The sequence below is a fragment of the Pongo abelii genome, chromosome 10 (assembly GCF_028885655.2).
Source record: "Pongo abelii isolate AG06213 chromosome 10, NHGRI_mPonAbe1-v2.0_pri, whole genome shotgun sequence".
Lineage (NCBI taxonomy): Eukaryota > Metazoa > Chordata > Mammalia > Primates > Hominidae > Pongo > Pongo abelii.
The window spans coordinates 72819041-72843040 of record NC_071995.2 but is presented as its reverse complement, the minus strand read 5'-3'; the positions used below and the strand labels follow the sequence as shown (position 1 = coordinate 72843040).

At 33.8% G+C, this 24000-nt stretch overlaps 1 pseudogene; it reads left to right on the top strand.

Annotated features, from left to right (window-relative positions):
- The first annotated feature begins 2086 nt into the window (after nt 1–2086).
- LOC100437063 (transcription initiation factor TFIID subunit 9-like) lies at nt 2087–2905 on the top strand (annotated as a pseudogene).
- The last annotated feature ends 21095 nt before the right edge of the window (nt 2906–24000 follow it).

Below are 24000 nucleotides of genomic sequence, written 5' to 3'. Positions count from 1 at the left end.
ATCGACAAATCTAGCAACCAAACACTGAACGTCTATGACTTCATCAAACTCTTCCAAATAAGTTAGCCTCTCTGCTTCTTTGACAGTTGGTATCTTATAAAAGAAAATTCTTTTGGCCAATTAATTACTTGTGAAATAACAAGCTTTGATAAAAGTATTGACCAAGTAATTTTTGGATTTGTAAATAGTTAAGTATTTTTGCTGTTGTTAATGGTGGTTGTTGTGGTTAATAGTGGTGATTAGCAGTGGTGGTTTGCAAGGATAAGGGAAAGAAAGCAAATGGAATTTCTGATATGGAGTGGATACATCACTTTTCATCCTCACAATCCTGAAAATCTCTATTTGCTGTGTATCTAGTTCTGAAGAATAGAAGGATGAATGTATGGCCCATTCCCTAAGCAGCTAACAATAAAGACAGGAAATCAGAGAGAGAATGAAGTCCTGTTGTGAATGAGAAAGAAGTTTAGAGTTAGAATATGAATTTATGTAATCATGACACTAAACTGGGCATTTAATTGTTGAAACTAGATTTTTATTTTTACTAAAAGTGCCCATAGAACTTTTAATAATCTTAGACTAAATATAAGTATTTGGCTTGCTATACATATATATTTACTTGCACTCTAATAATTTTAGCTCTCTCTAACTACAGGTTGTGGTGAGATAACTGCATGAAGGTGAAGTAGGCAGGGGTTACCTCAAACTAAAACACTTCTGTGTAGCAAAGGGAACAACCAATACAGTGAAGAGAAAATTTATGGAATAAGAAAACATGTTTTTCAAACCTCACATCTGATAAGAGGTTAATATCCAAAATATATAAATAACTCAAACAACTAAATAATAACAAAACAAATAACCTGAATTTAAAATGGGCAAAGGACCTGAATAGACATATCTCAAAAGAAGACATACAAATGGCCAATAAGTATATGAAAAAAATGCTCAATGTTATTAATCATCAGAGAGATGCAAATTAAAACCACAATGAGATTTCATCTCATATCATTAGAATGAATATTATCAAAAAGGTGAAATATAACAAGTGTTCAAGAGGATATGAAGAAAACAGAACCTTTACTCAATGTTGATGGAAATGTAAGTTATAGTAGCCATTAAGTAAACAGTGTGGAGTTTCCTCAAAAAATTAAAAATAGAACTACAATATAATCCCGTATTCTCACCACTGGGTATATAAGTTTAAAGGAAATAAAATCAGGATATTGAATATATCTGCACTCCTAAGTTTATTGCAGCACTATTCACAGTAGCCAATATATGGATTCCACCTAAGTATTGATTAAAGGATGAAAGGGTAAAGAAAATATTGTATATGTATCCAGAGGAATATTATTCACCCTTTAAAAAGAACGTAATCCTGTTTAGGACAACATGGATGTACCTTGAAGATATTATGTTAGCACCAAAAGATAAATTTTACATGATCTTGCTTATACGTGGCATTTATGATAGTTGAATTTACAGAAGCAGAGAGTAGGAAGGTGATTACCCCGTGCTGGGAAAGGTTGGGTGTGGTACAGGAAATGCTGGTGGTCAGAGGATATGAATTTCAGTTATATAAGAAGAATAAGTTTTGAACATATATTGTATAACATGGTGACTATAATTAACAATAATGCATTGTGTTTTTTAAAATATTTGAGTAGATTTTGTGCTCTCACCATAAAACAATATTACTGAGGTAATGCATATGTTAATTAGCTCAATTTAGTGATTCCAGAATGCGTACATATTTCAAAACATCACATTGTACAGGACAAATACATAGGAGTTTCTTATTGGTTAAATTATTGGAACCTGAATTGCCAATCAAAACATGTTTGATATGATAACTTTTGCTAAATTGCCTTCCATTGAGGTTATATCAATATTAATACAATTTTTATTTGCCAATTAAAAATAATTTTAAATGAATTAAAAATAAGGCAAGAGGCAAGACACTGGGAGCCATCATGTTACACTAGGGTCTGGAAAAACAACACTAGGCAAAGAACTTGCATCAAGATCAGAAGTGGAATACATTAATGTGAGTGATTTAGCTGGAGAAGTCTCATCACCAGATATCATGGAGTCTGACAAGATGCCCTCTCCCAAGAGCATGTGGGAAGATACACAGATAATGGCACAAATACTGAAGGATATGAGGATTACAAAGTATGAACTTAGAGTTATAAATCAGATGTTGGAGTTTGACTTCTGGTATGTGACTACAATTTTAGATGAGGCGAAAATTTACTTAAGCCATTCTAAGAAAGCTACTGTTGACGCAGATGATGTGCGATTGGCAATCCAGTGTTGCACTGACCAGCTGACCAACCAACAGGTTTTTTATTAACATCTCTTCTCCCCTAAGAGCTTTTTTGTTAGATGTTGCAAGTCAAAGAAATTAAACCCCTTTGCCATTAATCAAGCCATATTTAGGTCCTAATTCAATATCCTAACAGACATTGCTTAATCACTTCAAACTACAGGCTTAAGTCTTTACAGAAAAAGATTTCTACTTCTGCAGGAAGAGTAACAATTCCATGGTTAAGCATTGGTTCAGTTACTAGCAAATCAAGTAATCCTACATTAGGCGCAACCACCCCACAAATCATGTCTGTTTTAACTAAAGTAGGGAGTCCAATGTCCCACACAGGGAAAAAGGTTTACAGTACAGCTTTCTGCTTCACAGACTCCAGCTATAGAAGCATCAATTTCTGCAACATCATCAGTAAAGAGTGTTCCAATTAATCAATCATTATTTAGGTCCGAAAACATTCTTATTACCACTAATATGGAGTCATCACAAAATATTGCCAATGGATCATCAAGTCCGTTTAAAAGGAAGCATTAAGAAGATGATAATGATAATGATAACAACTACAACTATGGTAATTTCTAATCTAGCCTTGATGCACGTAACATGTATATCTAGTCTTGAATTCATTGTACTGAAATTCGGCACTCATACTGGATGTTTTCAAGTTGTGCTTTAGAACATTTAAATAATATTTAATGAGTAAGTATAGTGTTACCCTACTTCCCTACTTTTTTTCCTTTCTTTTCTTTCTTTCTTTCGTTCTTTTTTCTTTTCTTTTTTTTTTTTTTTTTTGAGACGAAGTCTTGCTGTGTCACCCAGGCTGGAGAGTGCAGGTGCAATCTTGGTTCACTGCAACCTCTTGTCTCCTGGGTTCAAGTGATCTTCCCGTCTCAGCCTCTCAAGTAGCTGGGAGTACAGGTGCATGCCACCATGCCCAGCTAATTTTTGTATTTTTAGTAGAGATGGGGTTTTGCCATGTTGCCCAGGCTGGTCTCAAACTCCTGACCTAAATGATGCAACCAACTTGGCCTCCCAAAATACTGGGATTACAGGTGTAAGCTACCATGCCTGGCCTACCATACTTTTCAATAGAAGTGCTGGAATTTCTTTAATCAGATTAGTAATGGTTTTTCATCAGCCTTTAAGTGTAAAAACATAAAGTTGTTATTCATCCAAAAATAAGTAAATTAAATAAATAAATAAATAATGCAGATTTTTTTTAAAAATTGAAAAAGAAAGAGAGAGGAGCAAAAGCAAGTGATTATTTCATTCCAAAGATAGGTAGAGACTAGTATGGCAGAAGAAAGCCGTTTTATTTTACAAAATATGTAAAAAATAGTAGTTGAAACTTTGCTTATATCAGGAAATCATTAAAAATGAATATATACTCATTTTTATAAATATATATTTATATATAAAGATTCTAATTTTACTCAATGTAAGTGTATACTTATTATCTTTATTCTTTAATAGAATGCCAAAGTTTCTTCTGTGTGTATAGGTCTGCTAATTGGAGTTTATTGTTGTATTTCTTGAATAAACTACACATATAATGTATTATTTGTAATTTACAGTTTAATTTTTTTAATGGAACAAGAACTTAAACACTCTTGTGAGATAAACTGAATAAAGAATTTTTCTACATTTTAAACATAATGTTCGCCCCATCCTTTGTAGTTTTACAATTAGTTTAACTGCAAGATTGCAATGTGTCTTTGTCAAGCATTTCCAAAGCATTGGAATTAAATTTCATAGAAAAAGGCTTTCTTACAATATGCTACTTTACTTTATTAATTTACATAATAATTACATTCTGTACTTGTAAAAGTGAAGTACAGGAGTAAAAGCAGGTTAGAGAGGCAACAGAAACCACTTTAAGCATATGGTTGAACCTCAGATGTGCAGAATTGTTGGGGCACAGTAGACATGAGGCTATTAAACAAAACTGTTTCAAATGCTATGAAAATTAATCAGTATGTTTTAGAGAGTGAGTGGAAATTATTAGCTAGTGCAGTGAGCTTGTAAATTGGAAATCAATCAAGACAGCTTTTATTTTACTTCCCGATGGCTGTCCAATTACAAGCACCTCATGACACCCTCACATGCACTGCCTGCTTTGAAGCTCAAAAAATAACCCTAACTCTTTAAAATATCTTACTTTTCCTGCTAATTCAGACTCAAGTAATTGTTTATCAAATGAATCCTAAAAAGAAATTAATAAGCCCTAGACTGGGTCCAAAGTTAGATTTGCATAAAAGTCCTCAAAGCTTTCATCAACCTGTACTATTTTTCTATTCAAATATTTTAAGATTAATGTCTATTTATATTTGAATATTTATTCTAGTATATAAAAGATGGTTTGTGTTTTGTATAATTATTACTGATGATAGAATATGTAATTTCACAAAGGTAGATTTTCTTTTCAGGCTGAAGGTCAGAACAATTTCTGATGCAAGCAATTTAAATAGTTTTGACAGCCAGTCTCACAAATGATTTAAGAAAAAAATTCCACAGTTGAAATTGAGCATGTACTGTTTCCTGAAATATGTCCTTAATTTCAAAATTTGTATTTTTTGTTTTCAAAAATTGATTTTCTGTATTCTTTCAGCCTAGTTCAATTTTCTTCTTTTGCTGTTGGCCCATGATCTTTGATCCTCTGGAGCTCTTTATTCTACGCCTGAACTCAAAAAATAAACCTGTATGTGTGGATGTATGGATAGTCATTGTTTATCCTTTGAGAACTCTTTCTTTCGTGTTATTTTTATTCAATAAAGTGAAGCCAAAATAAATGGCTAACTAATGATACTGAAGTCAATCATTTTTATTTATTTATTTAGAGATGGGGTCTCACTCTATTGCCCAGGCTGGTCTCTAACTCCTGTGCTCATGCCATCCTCCTGCCTCAGTTTTCTGAATCACTGAGATTACAGGTGGGAACCACTGACCTGGCTCAATCACCTTTATTTTTGTGGTCCATTTAAGCATACTTGCCTCCTTTATTATAGCAAAGAGCAAAATCTACTTCCGTATAAAAGTTTTTGGCTCCCATCCAACTATTTAGAAAATGAACTGCCTTTCTTCTATGCAGTCCACATGATATAGAGTTAAACTTGGGAGTCTTCCAAAGCCTAGGTATTTATCTTACAGCTACTTCAAGAATGAATTCTTTCCATTTCTGAAATAGACAAGAACCACATATTTTAAATTCCAAAAGTAAAAAGATATATTTTATTGAATAATTAATACTGAATTTTAAAAATTGACATTATAAAATAAATAAGAGATATTTTAATTTTTTGTTTATTCGTTTCATGGTGCCTATCTATGAGAAAAGGGTATTGATGGAGTTAGCACTGTCCAGTCATCTCTGGATTTTCTTTAGTATCTTCTCTCACAAAAATTGCGTAAGTTTCCTTGTTGAGAAAACTGGAGAAAAATATATTCTTTCAAAATGATTAAAAATTCTAAAACAATGAATTGTTTGCAAAATACAAAAAATGTATGCTTTATTAGTAAGAGTAACCAGTAACTACTTTCTCACTGTGTTTCATAAACTCTCTTTGATTTGTAGACCCTTAGATTTTGGCTACCAGAAGGTGAAATATAAGTTATCTGTGAAGCCATCTCAAACGAAACTATTTAACTTTCTTTAGGATTTTCTATGGTTGAAACCGAAATATGTTTCTTAATAACTTTGTTCCATTGTAGTTATTATTTTTCTTTGAAGTTACAAAGGAAAGTAAATCTACTTATTCTTGCCACTAGAACAAGTTCAGATTTATGGCATATTCTCTTGAATACTTTCTTTTCCAAGAACCCTTTGAATATTCCTTCTACCATTTTTCATGTGACATGGTTTTCAGATTCATCCCTATTCTGACATTTCTCCAACTCAATCCTGGTTTTATTATTATCTTTGTTTAAATACAACGTTCAGAATCCAGCATCGTGATTGGAATACCTAAGCATAATTTGCATCGGACAGTACCCGGGCAAAATATGAATTGTGAGTTACATTTATTTCAATTTTTATGTTGACTTCTATAATATAGAATTTTTTCATAGGTGTCTTCCAGACAATTCCTAATGTCAGAGAATACCAGAAGAGATAATTATTCTTTGTTTAACATGTGGTTCATAGTTTTACAGTCTTGTAGCAGTTTTTTAGATTTGATAACATTTCATTCAGAATGTCTTTTAAAGTCTGTAATTGCCCTCAAGGAAAAAAGTTACTTTGCTTATTAGAATCTACAGATATGTGCTGAAGGTATAGTAATTTTAATTGGGTAGACTATATAGTCTCTTTTAGTATTTTATAAAGTATGACATGGGATTTGAATCATTGGTGAAATCCAAAAGGGTTGGATATGAAGTCTCATGCCTCTCTCTACCTAGTCTTCAGAAAAGGCAAAGGATGAGTAGCTTTATGTGTCACAGATATGGAAAGTGAAAGTTTTGTGATGGCTAGGTCTGGAGTTCAGGATGTTGGGAATAAATCTTTTACCTTGAGTTTCTTGGTGGATGATAACTGTCACAGTCCCCCTCTTTACAAAGGCTGAGTGAATGGGCACTGCTCCCCACATCTCAGCTTAATTTGTATGAAAATTAAGCAGTCTAACACCTTGTCTTTACCTCCTTCCTGGGACATACTCTACATAGGGAGGCAGCATTTCTTAGGCAGGTGGTGCTCACAGGGAGGCCACTGTGGGCCTTATTTACCCCCTGCTTCAAATTAAAATCTGTGCGAGTGGTACATGGGCTTAAACACATGAGGTAACAACTTGCTCTCATTTTCTCCCTCTCATTGTAATAGACTTCAAGGTCTGTCATATAACCGACTATTTTAAACACTCCATCTTATTCTCCTTCCATCACTTTCTGCCTTGGAAGAAACACATCTCTTTGCTCTTGCAAGCCCTGTTTTCTTATAAGTAACTGACCCCTATTGAGCTATGGCACATAGGGATGTCACCATACATACATACTGTAGAATTGATGGTCAACTCAGAAGCCACCTGAAAATCATTCATTTATCCTACACTTTTTTATTAAGTGCCTATTATATGTTAGGTAAAACTGCAGCACATGAAATAGATAAGTGTACCAAACAAGCAAAGATCATAGGCCCATAAAGATTACATGATTTTTTCTTTGGCCTACATTCTTCCTATTCAAAAGTATTTCAAATCTCCACTTCCCATAAATGTTGACCACCTCCTCCCTGCCCCTCCACAGAAGTGCTATACACCAACTTCACAGAGGAACTAGAATCCATCAGATGGAAAATGTTCATTATACCTTTAAAAATACTTCAACATCCCTCTCCTTTCTACTTTCCTTTTATAATAAAAAAGGTGTCCCTGGGAGCTCCCCTTGGCTCTCCCAAGTTGGGATATGTGTAATGGAATGTGTAAGGAATGCCTTAGTCCCGGCTCATATCACTGTGTTGTAACTTGTGAGTTAATGTTTTTCTCTGAGGAAATGGTCTGTTTTACTCACTGTCCTATCCCCAGCATCTAATGCTTACCATCTAGTTGGCACACATTAACTTTCTGGGCAATGAATGAGTGACTAGCAGGACGTTTGTGGGAGAGCCCCCACCCAGTGCACTCTGGGGGTCAGTCACATTTCAGGAGGTGTATAAGAGTCTCCTTCAAACTTCCTAGAAGTCAAAGTACCAGAGACCACTAAATTCTTTCTCCGTGCCTTCCACAGGACGCAAATTAAGTATTTTACCTTGCAGATGAGCTTCTAGCACAGGTGTCTGGAATTCTGAGAGTTTTCTCAGTTTCTTATGCCTGAGAGACTCGTCCCACGATTCCTACATCTCTCCTTTGGGAGCTGGGCTCCAGCAGTGCTTTGGAAGCTGCCCTAAAACCTCTGTTTACTGAGGCTTCATCACAAATTGGCTTCCTGGCTTTTGGAAAGGATTAACCTAAAACCCAGATTTCATATATTACATGGGGATATATTAACACTAAGCTAATACAGTTGTCCTGAAGAATGGAATGAGCAAGTAAAGGGCTTTGTATAGTTCCAAGGACATACAGCAGTTGCCCATGTGTGTTTGCCAAGAAGACTTGTCTAGGACCTCCTGACCACCTAGAGAGCCCAAGCTCTCTGGGAATGTCAGGACTGCAGAAGAACAATGAAACTTCAAGTTGCCAACCCAGCCCCTAAATTCAGGGGTCAATCTTTCCATCTCTCAATGCCAACTGAGGATAATTTGGTATTTGTTTATTTGTCACTGTTAACAGGGACATTAAGACTTTTCAGCTGCCCAGGTTCTGTTTGGTTCCAGTTTGAGTGCTGTCAGAATGCAAGGCAAATGTAACTACCAGTTATCTTTGCTTGCTTGTTTGTTTCTAGGAGATGGGAAGAAAATGTAGGACTAGGGTTGTCATTGGTAAAGAGGTGGTAGTCACTCCTGTTAGCCTGGTGAGGGGATGTTTGATTGGTTTTCTAGTGACACAGTGTCTTTATCTTAGTTTTGTATTCATGTATGATTCTGAGAAGTCCTACTTTCTCTTGTTCCACCACAGCCATGGAGTAATGTTTTCTAACTGCTTGTAGATTTTTTGCTCGGGTACTGTTTAGTGGCACCATTATAGCCCAGCTGCTAGCTTCTGGCTTTGAAAACCAAAATTTTTTTCCCCTCTGTTTATTTTCTTAGCTTTAACTTTAAGCTTATTCCAGTGTCTTTCATTGTCCATCCCGTTTTTCATTGATTTCCTTGAGGTATGAAGCATTTGTAGTTAATATGTCTTACATGTAGCAGATTGTTAATAGCTAATAATAACAGTTAATGTATTATCAATTAAAAAATGAAGGCATGTTCTTGATATACAGTTCATGTGTTGTTCTGATTTTTTTCCTCTAGGTAAGTTCCTAGTTGGATATCTTGGTGAATTGTTTCTCTTCCTTTGTGTCAATTGTTTTCATGCTATTTTGTCCCCCTACAGTTGGAATTCTCAAGCCAGGAACTTTCCATTGCTTGTCCTTAATGTAGAATAACATTTAATTTTACTGTATTTGATATGTTCATTTTCAGATTTTATACTCAAATCAAATGATATACCTATGCAAATTAGTCCTACCCTGAGTTGCCACTATGCCTTGATTAAAAATCATTAGTTTTCAGTTTTTTCAACACGAAAAATATAAATGTATTAATATGCACAGGAAATGGTTTTCATTTCAGCTTGATATAGGCTATATACTCAAGTGTGCTCAATTATTATTATAATTTGGTAATTTAGATTTAAATATTTTTGATTAAATGGTTTCATCAGCAAATATTTTTGGTGGTAAATTAGAATTTAAACAATTTCCATATCTTAGTCAACTAAAAGAGCATTACAGTTGATAACTGAAACATCAGATATGAATATTGATTGGATCAAGTCACGTAATAAAAAGTACATCATCCAATCTTGTCTGTTGGGAAGCAATCTTAAACATACAAGCTGATAAAATAAGTTCAATTATATAACCTCATTAGAATAAAATATAAGATATGGAAACAGCTTCTAGTTTGCCAATTACAATTTACTTCTCATCTACATAATGTCAGATACCATGGCAACTACTGGAAAGTGTTCTTCAGCTTCATCTACAACAATCAGTACAGAAAATATGCCTTGCTCATATGGAATTTTAACTATAGCAATCCTAGTGTCCGTATATATTTTCTCTAATATAAATTCAAATTATTTTCTCAAAAAAAAGTAGATAAGGAAACTGTTATCTACTACCTAAACATTTAGATAATGTACTGTTTTGTACAATCCGGCCAGGAGTTTTGTAATGTTTATGAGCTATATATATATATATATTACTAGATTCAAGAAGACAATAGGTGAGCAGTTTCCCAGGGGCACTAATTCCAAGGGGCAGTAAGATGGCCTTGAATGTGTAAAGAAAGAGTGGGAAGTTATTCACCAGGACATCACTCAATGAGGGTGTTTTATGCAGTACACAGGAGGATTTGGGATTAGGCATTAGTAATTAGGTACAGATGATTGTTATACTACCTTCTAAGGAAGCTAAATCTAGTTAATCAGAAGAATTTTATTTTATTCTTGGCAAATGCCAGTAAGGTAATGTTACTAGAAGTTCTCCTCTGTCCTTCCTAATAGCATATCTAAACTTCTTTTCCAAATAAGTGTTAAGATAGTTAAATATTATTTAAAAGAGATGTCAAGTTATTAATATTTCTTTGCACTATTTTTTTCACACTGTATATGTACATGGATAAAATAATTCCTAAGTTCTTACATAACTGAGAATGTTTCACAGTGTCATTGAATTTATAATATTGTTTTAAAAAGTATTCAAAGACACTTGTTAAAACATGGTAAGGCAGATTTTATTCAGGCCATCACCATAGGTATAGGAGCCCATTGGTTGAAAGAGTTTTTCAGATTTTTATCCTTACTAATATTCTGTTTACTAGTCCCACAAATTATCGAGAGAGTGGTGTTGAAGTCTCCAACTACAATTTTTAATTTATCTATTTTTTGTTTACTTCTGCCACTCTTTGCTTAATGTTTTCATGCTCTGCTTTAATCATGTACATATTTGGATTATATATGTTTATGATTATCCTTTTCATGATTATGCATTTTCCTTCTTTATCACTGGTAATTTTTATTACTCCAATGTCTACTTTTTTCTGATATTAATGTAATCACTCCAGCTTTTTTCATGAGTGTTTGTATATTTTATTCCTTTTTTTACTCTCAAACTACTGACGTCATTATATATGATTACTTGTAGACAACACAGTTATTTTTAAGTTCATGACTGAAGTCATTTAATTATTATGCTTATATTATTAATATTTTATGTGGCTATTGATATGTTTGTATATAGGTCTACTATATTCTAATTTGTTTTTGGTTTGCTCTATTTTTGTTCCCGTTTCTTTTTCCTGCATTCTATTGGGTTATTTGTGCATGTTTTAGTATTCCACTTTAATATGTCTGCCAGCTTCTTGATACATTCTCTTTGTACAGTTTTATTTTATTTTATTTTAGTGGATTCTCTACATATTACAATATATCTTCTCGTATTGGTTTGCTAAAATTGCCATAACAAAATACCACAGACTGGGTAGCTTAAACAATACAAATTTATTATTTCATTCTAGGGGCTGGAAGCCTGAGACCAAGGTGCTAGCAGGCTTGGTTTCTCCTGAGGCCTCTCTTCCAGGCTTTCACATGGCCACCTCCTTACTGTCCTCATACAGTCCTTCCTCTGTGTGCACACATATCTGTGTCCTAATTTCTTCTTCTTATAGTGACATCAATCATATTGGATTCGAGCCCACTCATATGACCTTATTTTACTTGAATTATCTCTTTAAAGAGCCCATTTCTAAATATAGTCATATTCTGAGGTACTGGATGAAAGATTTCAAAATATTAATTTGAAGGGTCACAATTCAGCTTATATTACTACTCATATTTTAGGTCTTCTTGGAGTGAATGTCTTACCACTACAAGTAGAATATAGGAAACTTACAACTCAATTCTGTGTCCTGCCTTTTTCTGTTATAGTTCTCTATTAACATATAAATAGAGAATCCCACCGCAGTGTTAAAATTTTACTTCCAACTTTCAAGCATATTTTAAAGAAATAAAGAACAAAAGAGTAGTCTATTTACCTAAGTATTTACTATTTCTGCTACTCTTCCTTTATTCCTGATGATCCAAGTTTCCTTATGCTTGCATTTCTTTGCTATTTGAAGAACTTGTTTTAGCATTTGTTTTAAAGAAGGTCTCCTGTCAACAAATTCTTTATTTTTCTTCATTTAAGGATGTTTTTATTTCAGATGGGCACAGTGGCATACACTTGTAGTCCCAGTTGTTAAAGTATTAGTAAACTATGGTCAAGCCTGTGAATAGCCACTGAACTCCAGCCTGGGCAACAGAAACATAGCAAGACCATGTCTCAAAAAAGAAGAAAAAAAAAAAAGAAGAAGAAGAGAGGCGCGGTGGCTCTCTCCTGTAATCCCAGCACTTTGGGAGGCTGAGGCCTCTATCATGAGGCCATAGATAGAGACCATCCTGGCCAACATGGTGAAACCCCATCTCTACTAAAAATACAAAAAAATTACCTGGGTGTGGTGGTGCGCACCTACAGTCCCAGCTACTCCGGAGGCTGAGGCTAGAGAATTGCTTGAACCTGAGAGGCGGAGGTTGCAGTGAGCCAGTGCCACTGCACTCCAGCCTGGTGACAGAGTGAGACTCTGTCAAAAAAAAAAAAAAAAAAGAGAGAGCACGAGAAGAAAGAAAGAAAGAAAGAAGAAAGAAAGAAAGAAAGAAAGAAAGAAAGAAAGAAAGAAAGGAAAGAAAGAAAGAAAGAAAGAAAGAAAGAAAGAAAGAAAGAAAGAAAGAAAGAAAGAAAGAAAGAAAGAAAGAAAGAAAGAAAGAAAGGAAGGAAGGTATCATTGTAACTTGGCTGCTTTTATGCCTTTTTGTTCCCAATATAATAAGCTTGAACATGGAGTTCTTTGGATTTATACTTTTTGGGCTTCACTAAGCTTCTTGCATCTCTGTAGGTTTATGTCTTTCAGTAAATTTGGGTAGTTTTGAATCATATTTCTGTGAATATTTTTCAGCACTGTACTCTTGCTTTTCTCCTTCTGAGACTTCTAATGACCCAATTATTGAAACTTTGAATTGTTCCACAGTCCCTGGGTCTGTGTTAATTTTTTGCAATCTATTTTCTAACATTTTCAGAATAATGTTTGTTGATTTATCTTCAAGTTCATTCACTGAGTCGTTTGTCATAACCGTTCTGCTATTAAGCCCAACTTGAGTATTTTTATTTGTCATTTTATCTTTTAATTCCAAAATTTTCATTTGGTTCTTCTTTGTGTCTTTTATTTCTTTGCTCAGAATGTTTATCTTTCCATCCACTTTAAGGGGATTTGCTTTCAGTTGCTTTAACATTTTTATCAGAGTTACTTTAAAGTATTTATCAAATAATTCTAATATCTGTGTCATCTTGGTGTTGGCATCTGTTGATTGCCTTTTCAACTGTAAGTTGATATTTTCCTCTTTCTTTATATATTGAATAATGTTGAATTGTTCCCTGAACATTTTGAATTTTATGTTATGAGACTGGATTTTGATTAAATCCACTGGAGAATGTTGTTATTTTGTTTTAGGAGTCAATTGTCCTGGTTAGGCTCAGAACACAGTATCTGCCTGTCTTCTCTGTATGGGCTGTGATTGTGAGTCTAAGGTCAGTTCAATTTTCAGAGCATTTGTAGTCCTATTAGGATCAGTCCTTCATGTGGATCACTCAGAACCAGTATGGAATCTGCTTTACCTATTAATTCACCTCTCAAAGTCTTTGTAACGGTGTTTAACACTCAACCAGATCTATGCATGTAAAGGTCAAGAGCGAATCCAGAAATTCATATGCTAGTTTAAGGGGCCACTTTTCTCAAGTCTTGCTATGTTACCAGTATTTTCCACTTCCCTCTGGTTTCTCTTTTTTGTTCTTGCAATTGTAAATCTGAGGCTGTACTTACTTTATTCTTCTGCGCATTTCCTGTAATTATGCTTATGTCCAGGGCTAGGTAGTGTGAAGACACAGGAAAAAACTCACCGCTAGTTCAGCGTTACTTTAAATTCTGGCTTTCTTTGTAAATTTTCCTACTATTTACTTTGAGTCCTCATGTAGCTGCTGTAAGCATTCTTTCCAGGTTTTATTGCTGTTTTTCAGCGTCAATATAACTTGAATTTAATTGGTTTTGAATTTAGTTGAATTAAATTAAGAGAACTTGGTCTATAGATTACCGATTTTTCAAAAAATCATTGAGGTTTGCTGTAAAACTAGAATGTAACCAATTTTTGTGGAAGGTCCAAGTGAGATTCTGAAGAATGTATCTTCTCTAATATTTGCTTGTATTCATCTGCATATTTTCTAGAAATCAAAATTTTTATTTGTGTGATTCAAATACTCTGCAAGTCACTTAATCTAGTAAATATTAAAGAACATTATCAACTTATGATTCAATTTTCAAATTCTTTTTGAATTTCAGCAGAGAGATTATTTTTTCTTGATATAGCAATTGAACCATTTAAAACTATACTGAATATTTTTACCCCAATATAACTTTTTATATTAACTGGTATTTTATGTGTTTTACTCCAAAACTTTTGGTTAGAATTTCCTTGGTATTTTGTTTTTTTATACCTATACTTTCACTGCAATAATGGAAACCACTATATTGACAGACTCTTAGTAGTACTGCAAAGAGAGGGCAGAGTTGTGACACTGTTTTGGGAAACTGGTTTAAGGTACTATTTCAAGTGCAGACTTAATTAAGATTAGACAAAATATGTGATATCATAGTTGGAGTTGGTGCACACAGCAATATGAGGATTGTGAAGTGAGCATTTATGAGTAAATACCATTTAATAAGCCAATTATAGCCACTGATTTTTTTAAGACTAGAAGAGAGGCTATCCTGTCAAGGGCTACTTGCATAGTTTATTCTTTAGATAAATGAACTTTTATGAAGTTCCTCAGATGAACCCAAAGTTGTTTTTAACTTCATCTTACTGGGCAAAAATGTCCTGACTTTAGTTAAGTCATGTTAATGCAGAATGTAGAATAGTAAAATTATGTTTTTTAAGTGTTCCTAGATGGTTTCATTTCCCATGTGTATCATGTATTGGGGTACCCTTTAGCTCTATCATATGTCTATTTTTTTCTCTAAATTGAGAGTGCATCCTTTTAGATTTATTCTCATCACTGTTATATTTGTATTTGAGTTCATTTTATTTTTGTTTTTTGTAGATTTATTATGTTTTGCCATTTTACTTTTTTTGTATATTTTGTGTATTTTCCCCCTTTTTTTCTACCAAGTCCTTGGTTTTTCTTAAGGGAAGTGTTATTACCACCTCTTCTTGCATTTTAAGTTTTCTTAGAGCCTTTAGTCTAAATTTAAAGATCAGCCCTGCTCTATATTTGCGATAAATCTACCTTTACTTTTCCCTCAGTTTCATTTCATCACCAGCTAGAATAGGGACAATGTGACTCCTTAAAATGAAAGTGGGTGGGCACAGTGGCTCATGCTTGTAATCCCAAAACTTTGGGAAGCTGAGGCAGGCAGATCCCTTGAGCCCAGGAGTTCGAGACCTGCCTAGGCAACATGGTGAAAACACGTCTCTACAAAAATATATATACAAAAATTAGCCAGGTATGGTGACACACACCTGTAGTCCCAGCTACTCCGGAGACTGAAGTGGGAGGATCACTTGAGCCTGGGAGGTGAGGGTTGTATTGAGCCAAGATTGGTACAATTGAACTCCAGCCTAGGTGACAAAGTGAGACCCGAAAGAAAGAAAAGAAAGAAAGAGAAAGAGAGAGAGAGAGAATGAAAAAAGAAAGAAAGAAAGAAAGAAAATGAAAGAAAGAAAGAAAGGAAGGAAGGAAGGAAGGAAAAGTGATGTCTAATACTGTGTATTAATTCCTGATTCTTTTTAATTTATGTTATAATTTGAGCCTAAAAATCTCATTTTGTTGACTGTTAAATCTTATGTTGCAGTTCTTTAGTCTGGACTTGAAAACTGATTTGTCTGATTATTAAAATACCCAAAGGAAGACTCGAACATCTTCGCATGAAACAAAGTTACAATAGAGCTGTGCAGATTTGATTCGCAAACTTAAGCATCGATATTTAAGGTGATCATGCTATTATTTTCATCTCTGAAAATGGCAAATCTCCAGGGTTTGAGTTTTTTCTGCATATTTGACACTATGTGAGCATTAAATATGCCTCTTATTTGAGAGATTCCAATCTTCTTCCAATATTAGCAAATTCACATGTTAAATTTGGTTTTTAAGTATTAACTATCCTTGAATATCCTGGTTTAGCACTAATAAAAAAGATTATTACCTACATCATTCATTTTATGAATTATATCTAACCACGTATTGACACTTCACTAGCTATTATAATTTTCATCCCCATACTGAGAAACACATAAAAGAGAGGTGCAAGTCATAATGGCAAAATTTCTTAAATCCTTTTTTTCTTTTCTTCTACTTTTTCACATCTCTCAGTTTTGATCATTTTTTGCCAAAACCATAAAACATTCTCTCACTTTAACCACTAGTTTGGTCACCCTTTCTTCCTTAGCTCTCAGATAGTTGCTTCTTGTTTGCCTTCTTTCTCTTCAGTCAAGCCCTTTTTTGCTCTTTCTTCATGCATGTATAATAAAATAATAGACCCTAGGAATAGATACAATGCAATAGAGTTTGGAGAGGACAAAATTGGACTGGCTATTTCAGGCCAGCAAAACTTTAACACTCCTGCAATAATATTTCTACCTCATTTTGTATCCCCTAGACCTGGTTAAGAATAGGGTTGATCACCTCTTAGTGTTGGCTTCCACTGAATCTCCTGAAGTCTCCTGTAGATGTTAGATTGTTCTCCAGTTGACCGATACAAGTCCCACCTTCGTCCCAGTTCTTCCTTTTCCAATCATGGGGCTTAGGAGAAGTTCTCCTAGGATTCTGGCCACTTATTACCAATTAAATTACAATCATTCAGTAGCTAAGCTGGTCTCATCTTTCTTATACTTGCAGGACTCTCTAAACATATAAGATTTAGTCACTGTGCCCTTACTTATTTTTATAGGCAACGCTAACTATATGTTTTACTACTTTAATTTTTCCTATGTACATTTAGAAGAGTAAGGAGTTGAATGTCTAGATCCAATCTCCATATTTAAAAACCTACATGCAGTAACATTTTAAATCACTTACTAAATCACTGCATATATACACAGCTATGTAAAAATTTGTGTTTATTTAGGTTATTATTGATTAACATTGCTTTGTCACTCAGTATAGCTCCAGCTTTCTAATCTCACAAACCTGCATTTGAATTCCAACTTTGGCAATAAAACATGGGAATGACAATACGTTCCTAATGGCATAAAAAATACATCTATAACGCTTAGCTCAGTAATTGTCACAAAGTTTGTGACCAGAAAACAAAAGCTAATATTTGTCAAATGGATGAATTTGATACGTTTTTATAAAAAAAATTTACAGAAAAATCCATATCAACATTTAAGTTTCAAAAAGTAATTATCTGAGTGAACTAAGAGAAATTAACATATACGATGTAAATCATTTAAAAATGTAAATCATTCATACAGTGATAAGTATTTTTGTAAAGCAAATAATTATTTTTGTGATCCTAATTTGGTCAAGACACTTGGCAATATTGGACAAGTAGATTAAGGGTTTGTTTTCAAAAGTAAAATTAGGGCCTTAAATTTTACAAAGTGCTTTTTATCTCATGAACTCCTGAAAAACAAAACAAAAAGGTCATGTAATATAAGAATTAAGTCTCAATCACTTGAAAACTCACAACACAGATAGAATTTTTAATTCTAAATCTAGTACTTTTTCCCTATGCTATTGTACCATATTTGTATTTTCCAAATGTGACTTATCATCAAACCACCTGAAACCCTTAAAACAAACTTTGTTTTTGTGCCATATCACAGACCTTCTGAATCAGAATCTATGATGCAAAGGTCTGGAAAAAGCACTTCACTCCCCAGGCAATTCTGATGATGACCACATTTTGAGAACCACTGGACTAAATGATCCTCAAAGCCACTTCATGTTTCTGATTTCTGGCAGTCTATTTGAGGAAAGAAATGTTCATTTCAATGTATCACACTGTTTAAACATAGTAAAATGTTATGGCAATTAAATAATCAAACTCCTTGCATTTTGAAAAAATTCACATGATAGCAGAAATAGAAGCAAAAGCCTCAATTTAGTTATGACTGATCATACATTTTGGTGCACTAATCAAAAAAACTGATGATTTTTGTTTTGCTTTTGAAGCTAATCCATATGTCTTTGAAAAGTTGGTTACAAATATGGCTAAACATTCAGTTGATGACCTGCTCTTTGAATATTTTTTCCTATAATGTGGAAGATAGGATGGATATATGTGTGACAATAAAGGCTGCATTATTTACAACTTAATATCGTTTTTGTTGAAATTTCCTGACTTGCTCATCATATTGAATATACATCATTTCCAAGTCTGTCAAAATCATATTAGGTTATTGGTAGAATTAATTGCATTAAAATTTTCAGAATGCTCAGTCTTAACTTCTTTATACTAGCTTATATCTCAAAACACAATGCATTTTAACTGTTTATATATGAGGCCAATAATATGTGAAATTTAAATATATTGCTCCTACATCTCCACTAGCTAGCTATGTAAATTCTCTTCTAATTTAGGAAGTACCACACAATTCATTCACCCTTCCAAGCCAACAGAGAGCCTCAATATTTTCACAGGCTTTTCACAAAGATTTCTTGTTTCATTTATTATTTGGTAATAATCACTAAATAATGCTTATTTGATACTCCCTAAAAATATGCATGGTTGAATAGATGAATTCAAAATAAGAATAAAAGTTATGCTTTAGAAGTCATATTTAACTACCACTGATAACATTACAGTTATCAAATATCAATCCTTTTAGTTCTCTTCTTGACATTTCACAAAATGATAAAGACAACAATTTTTGCTCTTTTGTTAATTAGAGTACGTGAGTTGGAATTATCACCATGAGACTGAAATGGTTGTCCTCCAGAGCTTGATTGCCAGACCCAGGAACTATGAGTTCTTCATCAATTGGAAATTCTTGCTCACTAAAATAAGGCTATAAACCAGTAAATAACCTCACCACTAGCTTCAAACGATAGCTTTCTCAACACAATAGCTTGTTCATCTGAGTTAAACAGCTTCCTTTCAGAACAAAGGCACAAAGCTGTACCCATATCAAACATTGATTCGATTCCCAAAAGCATCTCAAAGAACCCTGACTTGGTGTGTTCACCAATCTATAAATATCATATCAAGGACTTTGCCCAATCCAGAGCAGACTCTTACATTGAATTAACTTCCTTAAACCACCCCAATCCAGACCCTTAAAGCCTTCTGAGACATGGCTAAGATTTAGTCAAGGTGGTGTTCTCCCTTATTGCAGTAATAAACTAGGCTTTGCTAAATCAACAGTTGTGAGATTTTTTCTTTTTTCTTTTCGTGGTCTTTTGGAGAATCTGCAGTTGATAATCTTAGGGTTTTTTTTTAATTTAAAACATTGTGAGTTTTATTCTCATTTAGTATAACTAATACTTTTGCATAGACTAGATGAATTGTATCACATTACAGAAAAGAATATATTATATATATATTTTATTTATTTGGATGTTTAGACAATATATAAAACTATTATGACTACTAACATTGTTCATTCGTTTGTAAAATTATGAAATAATCATTAATATTAATTACATTAATAAACTAAAGGAAGAATCTTTTAGGCTATCTCAATAGATACACAAAAATCTGTAATAAATTCCAGAAATTAATCATCTACTTTTTTTAAAATTTATTATTTATTTATTTATTTATTTATTTTTGAGACAGAGTCTTGCTCTGTCACCCAGGCTGGAGTGCAGCGGCACTATCTCGGCTCACTCTAAGCTCCACCTCCCGGATTCACGCCGTCCTCCTGCCTCAGCCTCCCGAGTAGCTGGGACTACAGGAGCCCACCACCACACCCTACTAATTTTTTTGTATTTTTAGTAGAGACAGGGTTTCACCGTGTTAGCCAGGATGGTCTTGATCTCCTGACTTCATGATCCACCCGCTTGGCCTCCCAAAGTGCTGGGATTACAGACGTGAGCCACCGTGCCCGGCCAATCATCTACTTTTAAATAACCTTTATATTTGCCCACATAGAGATCAAAATAATAGTCTCGATTGAATGTCAAAAAAAAAAAAAAAGGTCAAAACCCAAATCTGTAAAAGAATTTTGGAGTTATTGAATTCTGAATAACCATGGTTTTCTTTTTGGTGATTCTCTGGACTTTTTAAATTTTCTAATTGTTTTAAAAGTTTATTTTTGTTGTCTTTAAAACTGAAGATACAGGATGATCTCTGTGCTATAAAAATATGATTATAAACATTCCAAATTGATTGAAGTGAGAAATTATAGTTGTTTATTTTTTTCTTTATGTATTTTGTATCTTATCACTGGTTTGCAATGAAAGAAATATGTAAACATGCTTAGAAAATTATAAATATATAAAATATGCTTCAAAATATGTTATCAAATCTAAAACGATACCTTAATGAACAGTTGAGATGTTAAGAAACATGACAAGTTATTTTTTATATAATAAATAACAATATAGTTATAACTTTTAATACAAGATACATTAATAGATGCAGGTGATTATTTCTCAATGTGGTCTTTTCTGTAACATTTTAATACAAATCTTTGCAATCAATAATAGAGGATTTGAAAATGGATATTCATACTAAAACATGAAACTAGTGATTTAGGCATAATGGTAATGGAATAATCTTTCATTACAAGGGTATTTTATTTGAAGTTGTTCATAATACATTACCTTGGACGTAGATATTAGTGTATTAGTAAGTGATTCTATTATGATAGGGCCAATTCCTTGAACAGCTCTGAATAATTGGTTTCCATAATGAAAAAATAGATGCAGAAAAAATGCTGTCATTATCATCTTTTTATATGCATTGAAAGTAGGAAGATTTATATCGCTTTTTCATTCATTTAGTTAACGCCATTTATTAACTACTACGTGTGTGGTTCTAGGCATTTAAGAAACAACGATCACACATCCAGTGAATCATGGAAATGTGACAGTGAAGGGAAAATGAATTCTTTTACAGTGCTTTCCATGTGCGAGGCACCATTTCAAGCATTTTCCAAATATTAAGCCAGTCAAGCCTCAAACAACTTACAAGATAGGTACTCATTCATATTTTAGAGAAAGAAACAGGCTGATTCACCAAGAGTTTAGGGGACTTTCTGAGGTAAAGCTTCTAGCAAGCAAATAGAGCCAGGATTCAAACCCAGGCGTAGTGCTTTAAAGGCTGTGTTCTTAAAAGTTATACCAGGTTGCCTCATTTTTTATAGTAAATACAAGCTGAATGTCTTCTAAAGTTATTTTCCCAGTTAATCATTTTTAACCACAAATTATTTTAATACCTACTTTATTCTCTAAATTGCTGTGCTACCATTTTTCTACCAAAAGAAAATAAGTGCAGAGATATATTTTTCCTTTGTCTCTTTTATAAAAGCTGAGAACTTTATTGTATAGTACCACTGAAATAACTTTTTTCCCCACTGCTTTTATTTGCAAAGAATTTACATTTAAAGAAAGACCTAGAGAATTGTGACTTCTTATCCACCACTGTGCATCCAACTTCTGTTTTTAACTAAAGCACACATTAAGGGTAGCAGACAATTATCTTATGATTACTAACAGACATTAAAATGAATTTTGTCAATATTATAGGAGAGGTTTAATTGGTTTACTTGTTATTATAGTGGTATAAATTTCTGATTTAAAAGACCTAAGAATAATAATTAAGTATAATTTGGAAAGGACACATCAAAAAATATTTTTCCATGTAAACTTACATATTTTTAAAAATATCTAAGGCTACTCCACTTGTATGCCACAGTTCATTTACTATGCACCTATGGCTTACAATATGCCTACAGGAATTATGAGAAGTTAGAATCCCAGAGAAAATCAGTTTCAATGTCATTCTCAATTCTTTGCTAGAAGGACTCAACAAACAAAATAAATTTGCTGGTATTGCATGTAGAATGGAAGTTGTGATTTCTTGGAAGAAGATGACAGAAGTACTTTGTTGTCTGTACTATATGGAGAGCATCTAAAGCTGCAGTTTTTGGAGCTATCATACAGGTTTGGCTAGTGGATGGTTTTGCAACGTAAAGAGCACGGTGAGGAAGAGTGTATTTCCCAACATGCTCAATACTACCCTTTGGGAATGTGTATGATTTTCCTAGCCCTGGAGAAGAACTGTGGAGTTGCAAAACATTACTGGGTTGAACCGAATTTTGTCCTGCAGTTAGGGAGGTCCTCTCCCATTTTTATCTGGCCTCTTACTTGTCTCAGAAAAGGTTTTAGGTTGTCAATTCCTGCATTTCATGTCACAGGGAGTGGATCTCCATCTTTTTATAATTATATGTTGGTCTTTTAAACAAAGATTGCTATTTTTTTTCCATTGGTTGTAGAATTACTATTAAAAAAGAGACCCCAGCAATCAGGCCCGAACACTTGTTGATGAACCCACATATGTATACACCCACGAATAGGTTACAAAATTATTTATTTAAGGAGATCTAACAACTTGAAGGAAGAAATCCAATATAATAAATCAAATCACGTACTGACCACTCTGGAAAACTGAAGAGATGCTTAAGGAGCTATCAATAAAATAAAAATTGTAGCAGAAGACAGTATGTAACTGGAAATAATTTTTAAATCTTATGGTTTAAAATTGGAAGAAAACAGCTGCTGCTAGGAACTTGTTTGAGTCAAGAAATATCTGAGATTACAGAAGAAAAGTACAAAGAAATGAATAATTGAAAAAGAAAGACATGAAAGATAATTATAAGAGTTTATAGTTTTCTTTAATCTCAGTTATAATATTGTTATTTGGTACTTCAAATTAAGGGCCAAATCCAAAGTGGCAAAATTATAGACACTGTGTAGAAATATAATGATGCTTGTATTGAAATTCTTTTAACTTTTCATGCAAAGCCCATGAATTGAAAGTTGTGGAAAAGCAAACAATTGCAGTGCAGAGTTGCAAGTGCTACTGTTGACATATGAAGATTTTTCCGAGATAGCAGAGTTTGGAGGTGGAAATATATTATATTGCTGTCAAGGAATAGTTTTGATGGAGCAAAGCTAAATCCTGAATGGGAAAAATGACATAGCCAAGTAAAGTAGTGACAGCATTTACCCAGAGAAAAGAGCTTACAAACAGGCAAGATTTCAAGAGAAAAGATGATGTGGGAAATTAAAAAGTGACTCTGTTATTGGAGCAAGTAGTGAGAAAAGAAGGTCAAGAGATGAGTTTAGAGAACAAAGGAAAGTCCAAATATTGAGGTTTTTTTTAGTAATATTTTAGTACAATCAACTTGCTTTTAAGATAGAGATTCCTTTGTAGAAACACAAACCCAGAGATGAAAGAAAAGGTGGTGTGATTGCTTAAACAAAACAGTGGAAATGAAGCATGGTAGATTGTCTTCCAAATGGTGCCCCCAAATTCTTTCTTTCTTTTTACACACATATGTCTCCTTCCATCAACGGTGGTGTCACTTTCCCCTCCTGTAATCTAAGGTTGCGTTGTGACTTTTTTTGATCAACAAAATGTGATATAAGTGACACTATCTCAGTTTAGTTCTAGGCCTTAAGCAAACTGACAGCTCCTTTTGTGTTCTTGGAATCCTGAGCCACCACGTAAAGTGGTCCTGCTACCCTGCTGGAGAGATGATGTGGAGAGAGATGTCCAGCCTGCTCCCAGCCTTTCTAGTTACCCCATCTGATGTACCAGATATGTGAGTGGTCTATGTCATACGCTAAACCTCAGCAGAGCTCACAATTGAATGCATCTATATGAAAGACCCCAACTAATACCACTATATGAAAGACCCTAGCTAATACCACATGAAGCAGGATGAGTTGTATCTGAGGAGTCCTGCCCAGGCTGCAGAATTGTGAGCAAATATATGTGATCGCTC